The sequence below is a fragment of the Diabrotica virgifera genome, chromosome 1, assembly GCF_917563875.1.
Source record: "Diabrotica virgifera virgifera chromosome 1, PGI_DIABVI_V3a".
Taxonomy (NCBI): Eukaryota; Metazoa; Arthropoda; class Insecta; order Coleoptera; family Chrysomelidae; genus Diabrotica; species Diabrotica virgifera.
The window spans coordinates 76,897,751-76,919,034 of record NC_065443.1 but is presented as its reverse complement, the minus strand read 5'-3'; the positions used below and the strand labels follow the sequence as shown (position 1 = coordinate 76,919,034).

At 33.7% G+C, this 21,284-nt stretch overlaps 1 protein-coding gene across 3 annotated transcripts in view; it reads left to right on the top strand.

Moving 5' to 3' along the window:
- The window catches only part of LOC114349408 (broad-complex core protein isoforms 1/2/3/4/5), a 242,775-nt gene that overhangs the window by 81,707 nt on the left and 139,784 nt on the right, over window positions 1-21,284 (top strand). Inside the window, exon 1 of one of the 3 annotated variants that reach the window (XM_028299771.2) lies at window positions 6,160-6,362. The exons of the other annotated variants lie outside the window; for them this stretch is intronic. The gene's annotated coding sequence lies outside the window, so the exon portion shown is untranslated. Of the gene's footprint in view, window positions 1-6,159; window positions 6,363-21,284 lie in introns of those variants that run through there. 3 annotated transcript variants of the gene reach the window in all.

Sequence of the window (21,284 nt, the reverse complement as noted above, 5' to 3'; positions counted from 1 at the left end):
CAGCTCTTCCATTCTTTATTTAGTCTTAATATAATTGCCATTGGAATCAATCCAACGAGGAATATAGTCTCCACTCACTCCTCTCGGGAATGTTCTTTCGCAACTGATAGTTGTGGTATTTTACTGAAGTAAAAAAAAAACAGAATAAACATGTCATCATTCTATAATTAAATTGTTATCAGCTCCTTTTCTTCGGGATAATAATTTAAACATTTTTATAGTATGGACTCAAGCATATTGTAGAAAAAAACTTGCTGGATTAAAAAAAATATTTTCATTATTTTAATGAAATATTTTATCTACTCTATCTCATATTATGTATAAGTTTTTAGTTTGTGAAAACTGTCATTATAGATAGCAGTGTGTGAAGGATTTAAAGGATGCGTGAAGTATGAATGCATTTTCAGTAGGATTTACTTTTTCGCACTGTTTTTGACACACTTTCATATAATTCATATAATTTCATACTTTCAAAATTTCATATAATTTTCATATAATTCATATCCTTAACTTTCGCGTTGTCATGCTAATGACATGTAAGCAATAAATTACAACAAAAGTTTTGACAGTTTTGTGGTTTGAAAGAAGTTAGAATTATTAAATGTCAAAGTTCTAAAAATTGTAGAACAGAAATGAATTCCAGTGACGAAGAGTTGCAGTTTTTTTATTATTTGTTTATCGTAGATAAAAGATTGTATGAAACTGTGCGTGAAGTCCTTTTTGCGAACTTACGCGATGTATAGCACTCGCGTCGCTGTCGCTCGTGCTCTAAACATCGCGTGCGTTCGCAAAAAGCATACTTCACGACCTGTTTCATAAATAACTATTGTGTAACGTTCGAATATTGTTTATAGTTCCTTCGCATTGATTCACCTTCCACGTAATTTTTGTTTTAATTCAATTCTTATATTATTAAGGAATTTATTTTCGTCAATGTTTCATTATAGCTTAAGTTATCTAGTAAGTATTTAATAAAATTGATAACTAGTGTTATCTAGAATAGGAGGAGCAATATGTTTGTCCAATCAGCGAGAATAGCATAAAATTCACTTAAAGTGCATATGCGCTGTTCTGTTCAAAGGTGGAGCATCAGGATAAATATTTGTATTATGTATTTGACAAATTATAAGACAAAATTTGCAAAATGTTTTAAACTATTTTTACCCAAAATTTTTAGTTAAGATTACATATTACACGTCTACGAATACTGAAGATACTGAAAATAATACAATGAAATGAGACATTGTTTCATAATTTAAAAATAAATGATGAAAAACTATGAAAAACTATAAGCAATAGAAGACGTAAAGATAACAGTAATTAGACACCTTGTTTCTTGTTTCTTATGTATCTAAAAACCTTGATCTAGAAGTTGATAAAAAGGTTGAAAATGAAGGTTAGCGATAAGTTGTGCAAATTCATAATATATGTATTCTGTATTCTATGCTTTTTTTATTTAAGTTCGGGGTCTTACTCTTCTTCATGTGCCGTGCCAGGGCCGTAACTACCATTGGGGCAACCGGGGCAGTGCCCCGGGGCCCCCGACCAAGGGGGGCGGCCCCCGTTTGGTTGACCGTGCATAGATTTTAAGGAGGAAAAAAATATGTATTTTAAAAGCGGATCCCAATAAAATATTTTCAAATGGCACAATTTTAAAAAGACCTTTTAAAAAGACAGCAACAGTTTTAATTTTTCACTAGGAAAATTAGTCTTATCGACTAAAATGCAATTGGAACACAACAAGGCCCCTGAGGCCTGAGCTAAGTTGGGGCCCCCGAGACCCTAATATAAAAATTTAAATTATTACTTAGGAAATTAAATATAAATGCCATTGGAAGAGGAGGCCCAGGCTAAGCTGGGGCCCCCGAGACCTTTCGTAAACATTTAAATTGTGACTGAGGAAATTACATATTTTGGCTAAATAAAAACTAAAACGCAACCGGAATAGGGGCCCCAGGTTCCAGCTACTTTGTCTTAACCAATTTACCCCAGACCACATCTTGGTACCTGAAAGGAACCACATATTGAAAAGAAAGGTATAGTCGGTTCGCTAAACTCAGACACAACTGGCTAGTGATTTTAGTAAGTAATTTTTCCAATTTGGTAAAATTGGCACAAAAATAATTACTAAATAGTTAGTAATTTCGCCAATTTTGGCAAAATTGGCAAAAGCAAAAAATTACAGACTAAAATCGCTAGCCAGTTGTGTCTGAGTTTAGCGAACCGACTATATAGATAAGATACACATTGTGATATGTGAGCACATTAGGATCAGTACCACCAGTACTGACCAGCTTCACTGAGTGTGTTTGGCTTAAACTGCAGTAGCTTAAGGCACCTTAAGGTGCATTTAAATCAAAGCGAACACGAACGAAGGAATGAATTCGTAGTTGCTCGCTTGATTATTCGTTCTGTACAAAGTAAGACCATTTACATTGTAGCGAACGAACGCATTCGTTGATAATCCGTCTGCAATGTCAGATGCAGATGAAGATGTAATTATTAGCGCTGCTAATTTTATAGTTATTGCAGGACATGGGGGCGTTCAAGAATTACGTAACGCAGTTAGGGTGGAGGGGGGTCTTGTAAAACGTTACGGTGCATTGTTTTTTAACTTAAATAAAAAACTACGTAATCAAAATCTCCCAAATTTCGTTTATTTTTACGGTAAACTCCTGGATTGTAACTTCATTTAGGTTCAAATGGAAACTTGGGTGTTACGTAACGTTTATGCAGTGGAGGGGGTACAGAAAAACGTTACGGTGCGTTACATGGGGGAGGGGGGTCAAAAATCTTTAAAAATTGTGTAACGTAATACTTGAACAACCCCCATGCTGAAAAAAAAAAGAAAAAAGAGTGTGGTATTCACACAGGTGGAAAAGTGCGCTTTCAAGGGGTTAAATATCAAACATTTTTCCGGACTCCCCCCTGCACTGTGGGTAAATTCTCCAGACCTCCCGGTAGGAGGCCCCCAGATCACATTTGCCCCGGGGTCCCCAACATCGTACTTACGGCCCTGTGCCGTGCTCGATTATCGAGCGTTGGCTATCAAATTGACTATAGTAATTTTGTTTACGGCAGCTCGGAAAAGGGATGCAGAAGATCTGTTAAACCTAAACCATTCCCTCAGGTTTTTAAGTTATGACGTTATTCTTCGACCTGGCCCGCTTCTTCGGTCTACCTTGCCTTATATTATTAAATGGAGTATATTATATTTCTCTGGGTGTCGCATAACATGGCCAAAATATTCAAGTTTTCGATTTTAAACTATTCTGACGACTTCCGTGACTTTTGGGGGTCTAGTCCTTTCCAATCCTTAATGTTACGCAACCAGCTTATTTGTCGTCTGCTAAGACATCGCTTTCCTACTATCGAAGGAAAGTGTGGTCCTGGCAGACATTTCCTACTTAAAGCTACCGAAAATAGATTTTTTTACGACTTCTTAACCAAAAAAGCATTTCTAATGCATATATTATGATAGATTTGCTGCTAATAGGTATTTATAGAGGGTGTCCCAAGGTTACCGAAAGATTTGAATTTAATAGAAAACTGTTCTTAAACTGATTTTAAATTTTTAAAAAATATTTATTAGGGTTTTCACGATTCCAAAAAAAAATAATGCAGTTAAAAACCATTAGACCGAAAGTGTGCTTGAGTGTGTTTTTTCGTTTCGGTTTTTTCATGTTACCTTTCATGATAAACTGAAGGATTCTGTACTTGTTTTCTCTAAAAACATGCCCTAGGTATGAAATTTTTCTTATTTTACTTCTTCATTTTAACGTGCCCTATCAAGTCCCCTTGACGTTGGCGATTAACACGGCGAAACTGTCTCTGTCTTGAAATAGGTGTTCTGCTTTCTTTATTCCCGTCAACTCCCGGATATTCTTCAACCAAGAGCTTTCTACCAATTCCTCTGCGTCCTTCGATTTGACCCATTATAATAAGTTGAAGAATATTATACCGGTCTCCCCTTACTACGTGTCCAAAATAGGCCAGCTTTCTATATTTGATGTTATCAAGCCGCTCGCGGGCAGCATTTGCTCTCTTAAGGACTGCCACATTTGTCAGCATAGCCGTCCATGGTATTTTCAGTATACGTCTGTGCAGCCACATTTCAAAGGCCTCCAAACTATTAATGGTGGATATTTATAATGTCCATGCTTCGACACCATACAAGAGGGCTGACCAAATGTAACATTTAATCATGCGCTTTCGAAGTTGAAGTTGCAAGTTATCATTACAGAAGAATGACCTCATTTTTAAAAATGAGGTCATCTTATTTTACTAGTTTTACTAACTCACGAACGAGATTTGCTATATTTTCACCCATCTTTGTTGGTCTGCATCGCTGTCCAGGGTATTCGGGGTATTCTTCAAATGCCTCTAGGCGATTATGCTAACTACATCCAAAACGCTTCTAGGCGATTGATCATTTCAGCCTTCAGATTCCATGTATCTAATTTTAGGTTTAAGCTGTGGTTACAGAAAAAATATTTCATATTTAGAAACGTTGTAGTCCTTCAATTCTGCATTTGATCTCTTTACTTGATGCTAACTGATCAGTAATGTAGCATCCTAGAAATTTAAAGTGGGTAACTCTATCAGATTAATTGACCTTTCTATAGGAAAGCGTTGTTGTCAGGTTGGCGACTAAATATCATAAACAATTTCTTAGCAGCATTCATTTTTAGACCTATTTCCCTCTTGTGTTTATGCAATCCAGTAGGTAACTCTTAAAGGCTTTGGGGAAAATAACTATGTCGTTAGCGTATCTAAGATTATTAATCAGTTCACCATTGCTTTTCACTCCAATTTCAAAATTCTTCATCTTTCAAAGCCTGTTTGAAAATTTAAAGTTTAAAGATACCACTAGATAAAAGAAAATTGATAATAAAATAACTGAAAAGTAAAACAGAAAATAAAAATGAATAACCATTTTCAATTTCGTTGCAACACGAAACTACAGCCGCATCATTATTCCAGTTCAATCAGAGAGTGCAGCAAGCACCTCTACCGGTTTCGAAACTTATAAGTCCCTCATCAGGAAGCACATATGCTCTCTCTGACCCAACTAGGACAAACCCCGACGTGCAGTCACGGATTGCAACGAACGAAATGGCAGGGATGGCCTAGCGGCAACTACTAGCAAAAAATTAAGTTTTCAATCTAAAGCACATAAAACAATATCAAAAAATGTTACTCTACATCCCACCAGATTGAAAACAATGGGAACCTTCTCTGGTAACACTTCCGAGATGTAGAGCAACATTTTTTGATGTTGTTTTATGTGCTATTAGATTGAAAACTGAGTATTTTGCTAGCAGTTGCCGCTAGGGCATCCCTGCCATTTCGTTCGTTGCAATCCGTGACTGCACGCCTGGGTTTGTCCGTCCTAGTTGGGTCAGAGAGAGCAGCATATGTACCTCCTGATGAGGGACTAATAACTTTTGAAACCGGTAGAGGTGCTTGCTGCACTCTCTGATTGAACTGGAATAATGATGCGGCTGTAGTTTCGTGTTGGAACCAAATTGAAAATGGTTATTCATTTTTGATTTACATATTTACTCTGATTGGAGTACGAAGGGAACCATTCTCGTTGGAACTTTACCGCGCTGAGCATATGGGACGTGAATTATAAATTGTAAAATTCCATCATCTTCCTTAGTCTCAGTATCCGTTATGGCTTGCAAATTGTAGAAGCCTCGGAGGTGTTACCAGAGAATAAGGTTCTCATTGTTTTCAATCTGGTGGGATGTAGAGTAACATTTTTTGATGTTGTTTTATGTGCTATTAGATTGAAAACTTAGTCTAAAACAGAAAAATACAAATAGCAGGATCAATTAAGTACTGTTTCTAAAAATACTTGAACCAAGAAATACAAGTGATTACCGCCGATGACCACAAACCGATAAGAAAGATAAAATATGGTGGAAATACCATTTGAACCAAAACTTTCTAATCTAATAAAACTAGAGATCTATGACTTTACATTAGTTTATACTCTCAGTATAAAAAAACCTGAATATGTGGGACAATAAACTATTTAAAACCTAATATTTTAAACGCCCGACAGTCTGACATCCAAACAAATAAAAGATAAGATAGAATCCGAACATTGTCACCCTGTATATCGCTCTCTACCTGAGGACAAGATAAAAAATTATTAATAAGTTAGTTATCGTTCTGATATTTAGTTTACGGTTGGAAAAAAATGGTGCGTCTACAAAAACTAATCGTATTAGATTAGAATCTAATCTAATCACAAAAACGACCTCTACATTTTTTTTCGTATGGAAACTATTAGACTTAGTGATTTTTTTGTGACAGTATCTCAATGTCGTTGCATTTTTTGAACTTCGTAGGTATGTAACATTTTTTATCTATGTATATTTAGATTTAATAATTCGACAGCCTACATAAGCTTAATAATCAAGAGACACCTTTTTGTAGATTTCTCTTGGTATTTTCTTCTCAGGCTTGAAGTTCTTCTAGATTTCCTTTTATTCTTATCTTAACGGTACAATAGTAACTGTCTTAATAAATTTATAGCTTTCTTTGTTAACTTCATCATTACGGAGTTACCATTCTGCTCTGTCACTTCTGGTCTTCTCAGCATATTTTGTTACTCCATCTATCCACCTCATTTTAAGTATGCCCCGTTTTCTTATTCCCACCAGCTGCGCTGTTAAAATCTTTTTTATCATGTTCAATTCCGAGGCTACATATCCTGTTGGCTGCAGACGGTTTCGCTTGGTTATAGTGGTAATATCTGGCAGGTTAAAGTTATATCTATGCCTCCATATTCCATTATCACGGACCACTCCGAATATTTTGGATAATACATTCTTTTCAAAAACCGATAGACAGGATTTATCTGTTTTGGTTAGGGTCCATGCCTCTGAACCATATATGAGAATGGGGACTATTAGTGTTCTATAAAGCCTTATACGAGTTTTTGAGACATACTTTTGTTACTTAACATAAGATAATCTTTCATAGATCATTGTAACATATATTTGCAATTACGATGCGACTTTTTATTCCCTTTTTGTTATTATTGGGAAACCGATGGCCCTATATATAAACTATTTGACCACTTCGAAGCTTTGGCCATTGACAATTAGATCTGCAATATTTCCAGCTCTCGTGAGTATGTTAGTCGGTATGAATTTGATTTTATTTTGATTTATATGTAATCCCATTCATTCTGCTGCTGCTACCAGCTCGGGTAAGATCCACGTTGCCGGTATATGCTAGAATTTAGACTGATCTATTAAATATAGTTTCCCTGATATCTAAATTAATGTCTCGTACGACTTTTTCTAAGGCTAATATAGTCCAAGTAATGAAGCTTAAAATAGGACAAAACCTCGCAATTTTTACAGAAGAGATAGATTTGCTTGAAAATTTGAGAATAAGTAGTAGATAGTCCAACGATCAAAATCTATATGAGGCCGAAATGCGCTTTTCTCATGGGGGTGGTTGCCGCAAAAGTTGGTAAAAACATTCATTCTAAGCAAAAAACGTTCTATACATTTTTTGGTAAAATTAACAGTTTTCGATTTATTCGCTATCGAAAGTGTTAGTTTTATATCGAAAAAATCAATGTTTTTAATCAGTTTTCTGCTAATAACTCAAAAAGTTTTCGTTTTATCAAAACAACTTTCCTTAACAAAAATGTTCCTCTTGAAAAAATAAACAAAACGGTTTTTTTTTATTTTCTTTAAGACTAATAGTAATCGAGATGTACTTTATTATATGTTAGCTCTTCTTCGTCAAATGCTAAATGTTGTAGCTTCAAACTCAAAAGACGGGAAAACTGTGCATTTTTCGAGGATAACTTGTTCAAACTAATTTAAAGTATTTAAAAATATCTATCCACAGAAATAAAAAAGGTTCTAGCTCAAAAATTAAGTGACTTATTATGAAAATAATGTCAGTCCCTATTTTTTTTCAGCGAAAAAGTGATCGGAAACTTCCCCCTACTTACCACCCTAATTAAAATTAGTCATTGACCTTATTTGGTCTTCTATATTTATGTATTATTAATAGGTTCAAGAGGTTTGAGCGGCTTAAAATGATTAGTTTAAAAAAAAATGGAGTTAAAAGCGAATAACGAATTTTTGTAGTTTGGTAAAAAATGCCCTTTTCTTTAGAATAGAAAGATTAGCATCAGAGATACGAAAAAATATGTAAATCTAAAATTGTAGCTTATTTAATTCCCAAGGACGGGTTTTTTTTATGGCAAAAATTGAGTGAGCTATTGACAATTAAAACTTGTAATAACATGCAAAAACCACCTTTACCAACCCTTTTACAGTCACCTCTTTTTGCGACTTATGATTTTAAAGGAATTTAATATTAATAGCCTTATAGATCTTGTAGATACCTACAAAATTATTTTTTACCAAACTTTTTAGGATAAAAAGTAAAAAAGTTACGGTTAAAAAATCAATATATTTTTTCGAAAAAAAAAGGAGAAATCCAATTGGAAGCTTAATAATGTAAGTTAGCGGAGTTTTTAGTCATTGGCCTTATTCATACTTCTTGATATATGTGTTAGTAATAGATTCCAGAAGTTTGAATGGCTTAGAATGACTAGTTTAAAAAAAACTGGAGTTAAAAGCAAATAGCGAATTTTTGTAGTTCTTTAAAAAATGCATGCCATTTCTGTTAAAATTTCAACTCATTCTGTAAAAATTGCGAGCTGAATAGCTTCGGTTCCTGGACTAATATTAAAAAGCTGACCGTCTCCATGCCTTAACCCCCTATGTATTTGAAATTAAATTTATTGTTAATTTCTGTTCAATAATAAACTGCCTCGCGAAATTAATGGAACACTAAATTTATTTATTGTGAAACTTATTTATTATGGACTATTTTATTGGAACACTAAATTTGTAAAATTAAAAATCATTATACAAACTTGCATTCCAATAATTTCTTTGATTGTACAGTAGAACCCGCTTATTAGAATACCGGTTATAAGAATATCCCGGTTTAAGGAATAAAAATTTGAGGTCCCAAAACGAGGTCCCAAAACGGTCCCAAAACAATGGATAAAACGGCACTGGGATGCATCTAAGTTCAAGTATGATAACTGAAGCTATTACAGGAATTATTGAGCTTGAGAATCCGTTTTTCCCATAGGAAATAGATTTGATCATACTTATGAAGCCTATAATTTAAAAATTCGTATTTTCCCGAATATGATGTACATATACACCATTAGATGCACCTAGAGCCCTTCTACAAACGCTCAGTTATTGGCGCAATTCGTAGGTTGAAATTTTGAGTAATTGTCGGAAAACCAAAATGTTCAAAGTTTAGTTTTTTAGTTTTTCGGCTATACTGAGCGGTGTGTATGTCTGATTCTGACGGATTAGACAGTATTTGAAATCTTGTTTCAACACTATTGATTTAGTGTATTTGCGGTTCTCCTGTCTCTTCTTAAACCGAAGATATATACCCTCAAAATGCCGTTTTGTACCTACCAAGTCCGATTGCTGGCTTATGGGTGGTCAAAAGTCACAAACTACACCGGTTCTGAATCGGCCCTGACCCTTTCGTCAAACACAGAAAAAAATTCAGATCGCCTTAACTTTTCCAGTCACATATTATGTACATACATATCCACAAACATTTTCCCTTTTTTAAATAGAAATTAAGTCATATTTCTGAGCTCGGTAACTTTTGAATGGTATAATCGATTTTCAAAATTAGACATGCGTTGGAAAGGTTATGATCAGTACTATTAGAAGCCGCAATGGTGGGACTTAAATTTTCGAAGTTTTTGGGGCTTTTGAGGAGAACGAAAAACATGCCCTAAATAGGATGGGCCGTAAAATCCAGACCCTTGGACCAAAATGGATGGCCGACATATGGATGGGTGAGTCTTTTCCTGAACTTTAAGATGGGAGTTGACACAATTTTCAGTTCCGTCAGATTTAGAAAATCGAAAATTTCGTGTACTTATGTATAGTGTCGCGTGTGGGTGTGGGTGTGCGCCACTGGCGAGAACTGCTGTTCTCTGGGAATATTGTGCATATATTTTTTATGTATATGTCGAGTACATTTATATTCTGATGCAGATTTTATTTATTTATTATATTATATCAATTGCTGAGTGCCTGTGTCTACGTAAAATTAAATGGTTCTAGAAAATTATTTAACCAGAAGCACTAGTTCAAAAAATATTTAATTCTTTCATGTACATACGTAAAAAAACTTTGTCTGATAAATTGTAATTAAATGTACTTATAGATAACAAACTGTTATAAAGATAAAAAATAATGGTCCTAAATCCTCCTATGGTACTGATATTATACATGGATTACATGCAAGTAGGTTCACCAATCAATATAAAGGGTGAATCGACGAAAACGAATCAAAAAACATTACAAGGAACTGCGACAATATTTTTGAAAAAGCCAGAGACGCACCGATTTTTGATTAAAGTGGGACAAATTTTTCAGATATTTTCGATTATTTACATTTTTTTAATGTCGATAGGGTCAAAGAAGATTCCATTTTAAAGTGCTTGCAATTATCTATAGGTACATAATTGTTTCAAATTTTAAAAGTCGTTCCAATACCTAGTTTTATTTATTACAAAAGAAATATATTTTACACTTAAAATTATAAATCTGGTTAATTAGTTGATATCAATGGTTTAGATTTTAATTTCTTTTTTTGCATAGAGTTTTTTGTCACATTTGTCACAATAAATAAATAATACGACACAAACACTTAGAAAATGTGAAATTACAGGATGATCTTAAGAACATCAGTCGCAAGCATTAATTTATAGTAGGTATTTGAAACCGTATTATCATGGTATATTCCACTCTAAAAAGGTTACATTTTCGTTTGGTAAATTTATTTATCTACTCTATCTCACATTATGTATACGTTTCTAGTTTGTGAAAACTGTCATTATAGTGTCAGTCTAATTTACTTACCGTTGCACGTCATTATCTATGCCAGAGATCTAAGTGGACATAGTTGCCAAAGTATAAAAAAATCCTGAATCTATTTTAAATTAAATAGATCATATAATTATTATAAACGTGGATTATACAACAACACAATTTAAAATTCAATGTAGATCAATAAAAACTTTAGAAATAGAGAACAAGAATTAAGTTATAATCTTACGTTAAAGTAAATAATAAAATCAGTAAATACAATAAAACAAATACTTATAGTAAAGAATATCAACAAATATAAAGTGTCATCACCGCAACTGTCAAATAAATGTTACCAATTTATTCTAAAACGTCACTTTCGTTCGTTACAGGTACAGTGTGTTCCGAGCAAATGTGCTTCATAAAATCGCCTTATAATCCATTTACACAAATTAAATGAATAATATTATTGTGTATGTCTTTAGGTTAACATTAATAGAAATCAAAAATGAATAACCATTTTCAGGAAGGTTCCCATTGTTTTCATTCTGGTGGGGTGTAGAATAGCATTATGTTGTTTTATATGCCATTAGAGTGAAAACTTAGTCTTATTAATAGAAATCTTCAAATATTATTTCTACGCGTATATAATAAAATATGTCTAGTGGCTGTAATTACAGTGCACTAGGCAAAATGATTCTAAGAAAGAACACACATACCGCCTAAATATTTCGTGTTGGTATCATGTGACGTGACAGGCTATGATGCGGATGACGTGCCACGGTAAGTAAATTAGACGAAGTATAGACAGAAGTGCGTGAAGGGTTTAAAGTGTGCGTGAAGTAATAGTATAAGAGCTGTGAGACATTTTTGAGTAGGTATTTTAGGCAACCTGAAAAATTTTCAGGTGATTCTTCTATGATAGTCTAATACAAAAATGCCGGTCTGGCTGGAGGGTAGCGGTTATTTTCCCCAAAAATCCCCCCAAAATTAAAAAAAGGGTAAACATTGTTATTACAAAAAATATCATTGATATGACTTGAAAGTAAATTTAAATATTCAAATATAAAGAAAATAAACAGGCCAGGCGATTTGAGGGCGATTTTAACTCTGCAAGATACTTGCATCGGCGCCCCAGGATTATTTTCAGGGGGTGCATCTGAACTTCAGAAGATTTTATTTGAATTTGTACATACTATTAACGAGTATAAAATATACAACTATACATGCATAGATATGTACATTCCTTCCGGACAGGGAGGTGCAATTGTTATTTTGACAGGGTATTTTTTAATTTTAAAAATAAATATTCTAAAAAAGACAGGTTTTTTTATTAAAATTTTAAAATTGTCATTTGATCAAACAAATTATGCGTGCATATAAATGAAAAGCGCTATAGGTAAGCAGCAGTGTGAGAAAGAGCGTATACCGATAGCTGTTTGCGTCCTCTGTTGTAGCTGATCGAGTCCGTTCGCTCGAGAAAATCACGTGACCTGGCGATATCCTTGTTGTTGTGCCTCGAAACATTAGAGTAATTATTATATATTTTATAGTTTTTTAAGTAATTTTTGCTTAATTAAAGGAAAATAATACGTACTATACAATAGATTTTGCAAATATGATAGAACAAGACAAATTTATTATTATAAATATATCGGTAGAAAAGTATAAAACTATAAACTAAATTAATTCTGTATCCGAATCTTGTACTTCTTCTTCAAACTTCTCATCTGAGCTTAAATATTCATTCTCTTCTTCTTCTTCGTCAGACTCCCCTCGAGACTCAGATTCCTCTTCTACATGATCTGTAAATAGTTGTAATATGTATTTAGAATTAGTTAAAAATTAATCAGTGATTAATTAATTGAGTTGCTACGTATTCTCTGTCCTTGTATACGGAGTCGAAGCCTGGACAATCACGGGCGCATCTGAAGAAAGACTTACCATTGTTGAGATATGGTGTTATCGAATAATAAATCGAGTAAAAAATATCATGGACACAACACTTAACAAACACGGAAACATTGAGAAAGATGATAAAGGCAAAAGAAATACTCAACACTATAAAGAAAAGAAAAATGAGCTACCTGAAAAAATACCCTGTTAAAATAACAATTGCACCTCCCTGTCCGGAAGGAATGTACATAGCTATGCATGTATAGTTGTATATTTTATACTCTTTAATAGTATGTACAGATTCAGATGAAATTTTCTGAAGTTCAGATGCATCCCCTGAAAATAATCCTGGGGCGCCCATGCAAGTATCTTGCAGAGTTAAAATCGCCCTCAAATCGTCTGGCCTGTTTATTTTCTTTATATTTGAATATTTAAATTTACTTTAAAGTCACTTCAATGATATTTTTTGTAATAACAATTTTTACCCTTTTGTTTAATTTTGGGGGGGATTTTTGGGGAAAATAACCGCTACCCTCCAGCCAGACCGGCATTTTTGTATTAGGTAATCATGGAAGAGTCACCTGAAAAATTTTCAGGTTGCCTAAAATACCTACTCAAAAATGTCTCACAGCTCTTGGACCATAACAATGTATTTTAAATGGGATTTACTTTCTCGCACTTTTGTTGACACACTTTCATATAATCAAATATCCTTAACTTTCGCGTTGTCCTGGTGATGACATAATGAGCAAGAAATTACAACACAAATTTTTGACAGTTTTGTGGTTTGAAAAAAATTTGAATTTTTAAATGTCAAAGTTCTAAAAATTGTAGAATAGAAATGAATTTCAGTGACGAAGAGTTACAGTTTTTTTATTTGTTTATCGTAGATAAAAAAATATTGTATGAAATTGTGCATGAAGTACTTTTTGCGAACTTACGCGATGTACAGCACTCGCTCCGTTGTCGCTCGTGCTCTAAACATCGCGTACGTTCGCAAAAAACGTACTTCACGAACTGTTTCCTAAATAACTATTGTTTATTTTATGAACAATAAATATGACAATATCACAGCTAACAATTTAATAAAATTGAATTTAAATTGCATTTGAAGTCAATTTGTGTCTAGAAGCTTAGTTTAGACCTTAGAGCTTTAGCTCTAAACTAAAGCTCTATTTTGTTGTGGCATCTTAATGGAATTTACTATTTTAGTTGGGAATAAGCCACAATATTACTTAAAAATTAAGTTTATTTGTCGTTTCGTTTTTCACTTCGCAAATCGTTATCAAAATATTTTTTTCAGATCATGGATAAACTGGATCTGTGTAGAATTTTTTGTAGCCTTCTGCTTGAATATGCCGGACATCACTTCAAGCCATTTGTGGCGCATCAAGCTTTCAAGGACGGGATAATTAAATTAAAGGGTACTCCCCGTTAACCCGGAACCAGCCACGTGTCTTTGGAAGACGTCAACGGCCACGTGGGGTGCTCACAGCACCCCTAAAAAATTTTCTGTGATCTACTTGTTTATAAACAAAATAATGTGTTGAGTTACACAAGAATATAAAAAACATGTTTTATTAACTTATTAGCTACTATGTAATATATTATAAAAGTTAAAAAATAAATCTAAAAAGGAGTTTTAAGCAAATTAGCAAGTGCCAACCCCTAATAAATGAAGTGAAGTAAAATATCTAAACAAACTAAGATTTATTGAGTATAGAGACTATATTAAAAATTTAAATCAGTTATTACAATAAAAAAATGTAATGTTTATCACAAACACAAAAAAAAATGTAAAACTTAAACTGTCAGATGATGACACCCCAATTCGACTTTAGAGCTACAAGTTCAGAATGACACTAAATAACCATTTCAAACGCAAACAGATCTATGCTATACAGGGTGTTTCATTAATAATTGTCCATATAGTAACTGGAGAAACCTTAGCACAAAATACGAAGATTTAACCTAAAACATTTATAAAAAACGTTTTTGCTTACTGAGTTACAGGGTGTTTTATCTAAAAATTTAAAAACTATTTTTGCTCAGCATTTTAAAACTATTGGACGTATCCTTTTCATACTTGGCAGAAAGTGCGACTACTAGACACCCTACTAAATTATGATAAACAAACGTTTCTAGCTACTACCAGAGGCGTACGACAGGGGATGGTGAATGGTTGACCCTTCTCAAATTCTACGCCACTGGAGGAATTCTTATTTTAGTGCCATTTTTAGATTCTCCAATACTTTCTACGTAAATAATTTACTCTTAATTGGTAACGATAAAGTCATTAGTTTTCGAGATATTTAAAGTTAAATATGAAACGGCACAGTCATTTTGATTAATTTATGATATATGATATATGATTCATATTATGATTAAAATTTAAAAATTATTTGTACCCAGTACTTTAAAACTATCTGGCGTATCCTTATCATCTTCTTATGGTGACTATCCGTTACGGATGTTGGACACTAACATGGCTATTCTAACTTTGTTGACTGCTGCCCTGAAAAGTCCGGTAGTGGTTAAGTTAAACCATTTTCGCAGGTTATGCAGCCAGGATATATCCTTATCATACTTGGCAGAAACTGTAGGTACTGTACACCCTACTAAATTAAGATAAATAAACGTTTCTAGCTACTACCAGAGGCGTACGACAGGGGAAAGTGGCTAATTGACCCTTCCCAAATTCTACGCCACTGACGAAATTGCTATTTTACTGTAATTTTTTTGCACTACTTTTTATGTAAATAATATCCTCTTCATTCGTAACGATAAAATGATTAGTTTTCAAGATATTTGAAATTAAAAATGACACACAATACATTAATCAAAATAACCGTGTCGTTTCATATTTAACTTCAAAGATCTCGAAAACTAATGACTTAATCGTTACGAATAAAGAGTATGTATATTATTTTCATAGAAAGTATTGGAGAATTCAAAAATTGAACTAAAATAGCAATTTCGCCAGTGGCGTAGAATTTGTAAAGGGTCAACCATTCACTTTCCCCCATCGTACGCCTCTGGTAATAACCAGAAACGTTTGATTAACATAATTTAGTAGTTTGTACAGTACCTATACTACCACCTATACTACCTGCCAAGTATGAAAAGGATACGTCGAATAGTTTTAAAATGCTGAGCAAAAATAATTTTTAAATTTTTAGACAAAACACCCTGTAACTCAGTAAGGAACCACATTCTATTTAAGTGTTTTAGGTTAAATCTTCGTATTTTGTGCTAAGGTTTCTCCAGTTACTATATGGACAATTATTAATGAAACACCCCTGTATAATATTATAGAAAGCTACCATGACGCACAACACGGTTAACAAACTTGAAATACCAAATATTTGATGAAAATGTGTCATGGGGTGCTGCTAGCACCCCACGTGGCAGGTGCCGGGTTAAGATAGGCAAAATAATCTCACTTCCAGAATTATCTTTTTTACATTCTATGTGATTAAGATTTGTATACAATTGATCCTTTGAGCATAAATACACGGTGGTCAAATTTGGGGTTAAATCATACAGAATTTTCACAACTCCAATATCCAAATCAATATCCCCAAATTGTATTAGATGCACACAATGTAAATTGCTAGTATTACGCAGGTTAAAAGAAGTTCGATTTAGAAGTGAATACTTCTTATTGCTCGTTATGATATTGTTGCACGAGCCGCAAATAATATTTAGCATGATTAGTGTGACCAACTAGTCGAAATCCGGGATATGGCCCGAATTATGAAGTCGTGTCCCAGTGTCCCGGACAAGGCTTCTGGGCCATCCGAATTTTCAACGTTTTAGTATAATTTGACAATTTCTAGAGTGTAATACTAACGCCTTTTCACGCACTAAGAATTTGAAACGTGCGGGGGTTAGAACGCTCCAATGCGAACGTGCGAATCATTCCAATAGTGGCTCGAGCAATCCTATGGTACCTTTCTCATTACACAGCGATTTCAACGTTCGGTGTAATGTGAAAGTTACCATGGGATTGCTTGAGCCACCATTGGAATGTAATAGTGCGTTCTAACCCTCACACTTTTCAAATTCTTAGGGTCGATTTCTCATACCTGCGTTAATCTATGGTTCAGTTGAACCGGGTTCACGGGTGATCTCCGGTTCTGTTTGGAATGCATTTCTCATTGCGCGTTCATGTCAGTGCTCGTTCTACAGCTTTCGAGAAATGCCAATAGATGGCAAAAGGTAAAAAACTGTCGCCATTTTGAACTACCTTTTTTATGCTGTTTTTGAATAAAATTAAATTTAAGTATTTATAATCAAATAGTCATTTTAATAATTGTAAATAAATATTATAAAAACAAAAATAATGTTATCGTTTATCGTTTGGCTTAATATAATAAAATAGGATATATTTATATTATGACAGCGTTTCGTGTTAATAAAACGCATGCGTAGTCCATGAAATCATCTGAACTGAGTTCTGAAATCTTTGAACGGCCGAATTCCACCGTTCAAGCATCGGTTAAGTTTCAACTGCCATCGGTTGAACGTGCGAATTGAGAAAGACGATTTTGACTTTAAACTGACGTTTACTAGAAGTTCAGGTTAAACTGGAGTTGAACTCGATATGAGAAATTGGCCCTTAGTGTATAAAAGCAGCGTATACCACATCCAAAACGCACGCATTGTATATCGGGGCATTATAGTTCTACGAAAACTCAAACTGTGGACTTTTTTTCGTTTTGTATTTTGTTTTGCTCATTTTTATGTTGACCATATCATTTTCTGACAATAAAATTCTACATTACAAAAATATGGCCCGATTTTCATTGAATAGTCTCGGTTTTCACGTATTTTTTTTCAGCCTTGTCCCGAATTCGACTGTATTGGTGTTGGTCACACTAAGCATGACTCGAAATATCGAGACGCGTGAAGTAACCTTGCGATATACGATATACAGTAATATACATACATATATACAGTGACGAGCGCGCTAATAACAGGCGAAATAACGTGAAAGATGGAAAACAAAATACATTGTGAAGTAAAAAGTGATGAAACTAGTCGAAGTGGAAATTATCGATATAAACGTATAAATTAACATTACATTAATACATAAACTAAAATCCACAAAAAAAACAGTGACTTTACTGTGGGTTAATTTTTATTTTGAAATATTTATAGAAGTCCAGAAAAGGTTTAAAAGGTCAGAAAATATGATGAAATTGTACGGAGAATACTTAGTAACAATTTTATTTTCAGATAGACTGATAGACGATAGAAACAGTTATGATATAGTCATTTAGTTTAGATTGACGTCACTAAAACCGTGGCTATCTTCACGTCGATTTACTTTTTTTAATTTTCACGCAAATGAATGAAGTTCGATTCCCCGCTGAGGAGAAATTTTTTGTTTTTTTTTTTGCAAAACTGGTTAAATTTTGACCCACTACTGGCAGGAAATTGCTATATAACCAAGCATACATGCTCTTAACCAACATTTAAACAAGAAAATATTCTCGTGCACTTTATTTACAAAATAAAACTGCATAAATTAAAACAAAAGTTTTTTTTCTTTCCTTATTGGCTTTGGATTACTTGATCCATTCAGCCACGATAAAAAATACACAAAAGTTTATTTTTGAAATTTTATAGTCGTTTAGAGATTAATATTTACAAATGGAAAATTTTTTAATGAAAATAATTAGTATATACTTCCATTATTAATGATTATTTAAAATATACTCATAATCAAAATGAAATAATTACACATAAATACAAGATAATAACGAAAACGTAAACGACTAATGAATTCTATATTATTAACAATTTTTGAAAATTACTAGGATCAGTAAACAGACAAAAGAAAAAATTAAGATTTTAAAGAACTTGATTATGTGGTGTTATTATAAGAATATCTTAACAATTCAGTAATAAGCGAAAATAAAATTTTGTCATAGCACATAATATGCTGTATATTATAGTACAGTAATACACTTACGCGATAGGTGGGACAAAGCGATAACCGCGTAAGTCGGGGTGAAATTACGCATATGTATGTATATAAATTATTATTTTTAATTGGAACCGGAAGCTAAGAAAAATAGCATATACAAATATAAAATTGTCAATTTAATTTATTTTGATGTAGAAGGCTGCATAAAATCTAACAAAGAGACAACTCAAAGATTTGTTTTCTCCCGCAAAATTTTTTCATAGCAGGCTAATAATTTTTTGTATCCCATGTTTGATAGAAGAAATGCGATCTTTGTTATAGTTTATATTTTCTAAAATTTGTAAGCCCTTTTCAACTAAACTGAGACCTTCAGTCAAGTTTCAACCGTTATTTGATCTTCAGTTTAAACTGGATACAAATAATCAAGCTCTTCAATGGCTTGTTCTTCCTCATGCATTTCTATGAGGTCATCAATAGTTAGCTGCCGATTGTGGGAATTCGACAGTTCTTCAACGTCATCGCTATCAACAACTTCTTTAATCGCATTACTAATTTCATAAAAATAACAAACACCCACTTGCAGACACAACTGTAGATAAGAAATACCTAATATGTACAAAATAAATTCTAGTGATGTGCTGATTTCGTGCGAAAAGTCCAAATATCTACGTTGGATGAGCAATAATATTATGTGGGCGGTAATTCTTTTTTTTTTCTCTGATTCTGGCTTTGGTTTAGAACTAGAACCTTTAGCCACGTAATTGTATAACTTATCACTAAGTCAGGGGAGTAATGTGTAGTGTGTGTGTGTGTTGAGTAAGTGTCTTGTTACTTTGCAAAGTCGACGTCATTGTCTTTGCAAAGAGACGCTAATTGTTTCCGAACGTCTGCGGTCCCTCCGGTGAGTACCGGTGACACAAGGACAGAAACTATTTTTCATTTATTCGGTAATTCTATTTCATCGATAATAGAGCGATTGTGTGGCGCTCAAATGACTAATTGACAAGATTTGAAAATCGCGTAACTCTGGGTTCGCGTAAGTCGGGGTAGCGTAAGTCGAGGTATTACTGTATAGTAATAGCGTGCTTATAAGAAAGTATTTTTAATTAACTAATGTAAGTTTCGATTTCCACTCCGGGAATCGTTCTCAAAAAAGAAAAAGAAATTATTCTAAAAAATTCTGGGAAGATTTTGTTTTATTTCTTTGAAACAATGAAAATTTTGGTTTAGATTTAATGGCCCACAGCAATATATGGTTGACAGAATTGTTTAAAGATGGTGTTGTCGCAAGGCCTAGGAATATCAAATTCTGACTGTGTTTGTATGTTATTTTGTATTAATTTTTTTGTGTAATCTGTAACGTGGATTGTAAATTTTTTATTCGTGTATTATGTGTTGCGTATTAGGTATGAGATTTTAGATGATTTGTTCTTCGGCTTCTTTTATTCCGCTATTTTTGTTATGTTCTTGTTATTGACTTTTTATTTTAGTATAGGCAACCAAAGCTTTCTGCTTTGGGGCGGGTAGGATGGGAGCGGCTTCTTTGACTTTTCTCTTTTTCACGCCTGTTTCTTTCATGATTATTGATGATCTTTCCATTGTACTCTGTGCTCCTTGTCCGAGGCATGTCTGCATATCTGGAATTCGTCTTGATGAAGTCTCTGTTCTTGATGTATGTTTCATGCTCGTTTACCCTAACACTTAGTGTTCTTACAGTTGCTCCCACGTATAAATTGTTACATTCACAGGGTATTTTGTAGATGCAGTTTTTGGATCTTTCTTGAGTGTTGTTGGGTTTGGCTTTAGAACCACGCTATAAGAAGCACGCACTTTCGATGTCTTTGTTCGTATATTAAATTTGTTATAAAAATCATCTATCATCATCACCATTGGCGCTACAAGTCTTCGTGACTCTTTGCCGCGTTTACTATTGCCTTCCATGTTTGTCGATCGTGTGCCACTAATTCCCATTGTCGCACTCCCATTTTCTCTAGATCTTCTTTGACTGCAGTTTTCCACCTTTTTCTAGGCCGTCCTACAGACCTTCTTCCATCTGGCCTTTCCCAGAACACATTGTTTATAAGGCGATTGTCTTTACTGCGTATCACATGCCCTGCCCATCTGAGTCTATTAGCCTTTATACAGGGTGTCCAGAAACTCTACCGACAAACGAAGACAGGAGATTCTTCAGAAAATTTTAAGATAATTTAACCCAACTCACTTAGTCCGAAAATGCTTCCTAAGGGAGCTAGAGCTCTTTGAAGATGGCGTCTTGTAATTAGTTTTTCTTAAATACCTCCAGAATGCTTCTATTTAGAAAAACAAAAATTGGTACGCGGAAAAACAAAAATTTATCTTCAAGATATAAATCTAATCCATCTGTTGCAAATTTCTAGTACCGATCATAGGCGTCCGTTTTAGGTAGGGCAAAGGTTATTTTATCGCATAACTTATTTATCTTTAACTTTTATGCATTTCTGACACTGGATTATTAAATTGTCAAGTATTCTAGTACTAAAAGGTACTCTTGTTTTAAATCGGTAGGA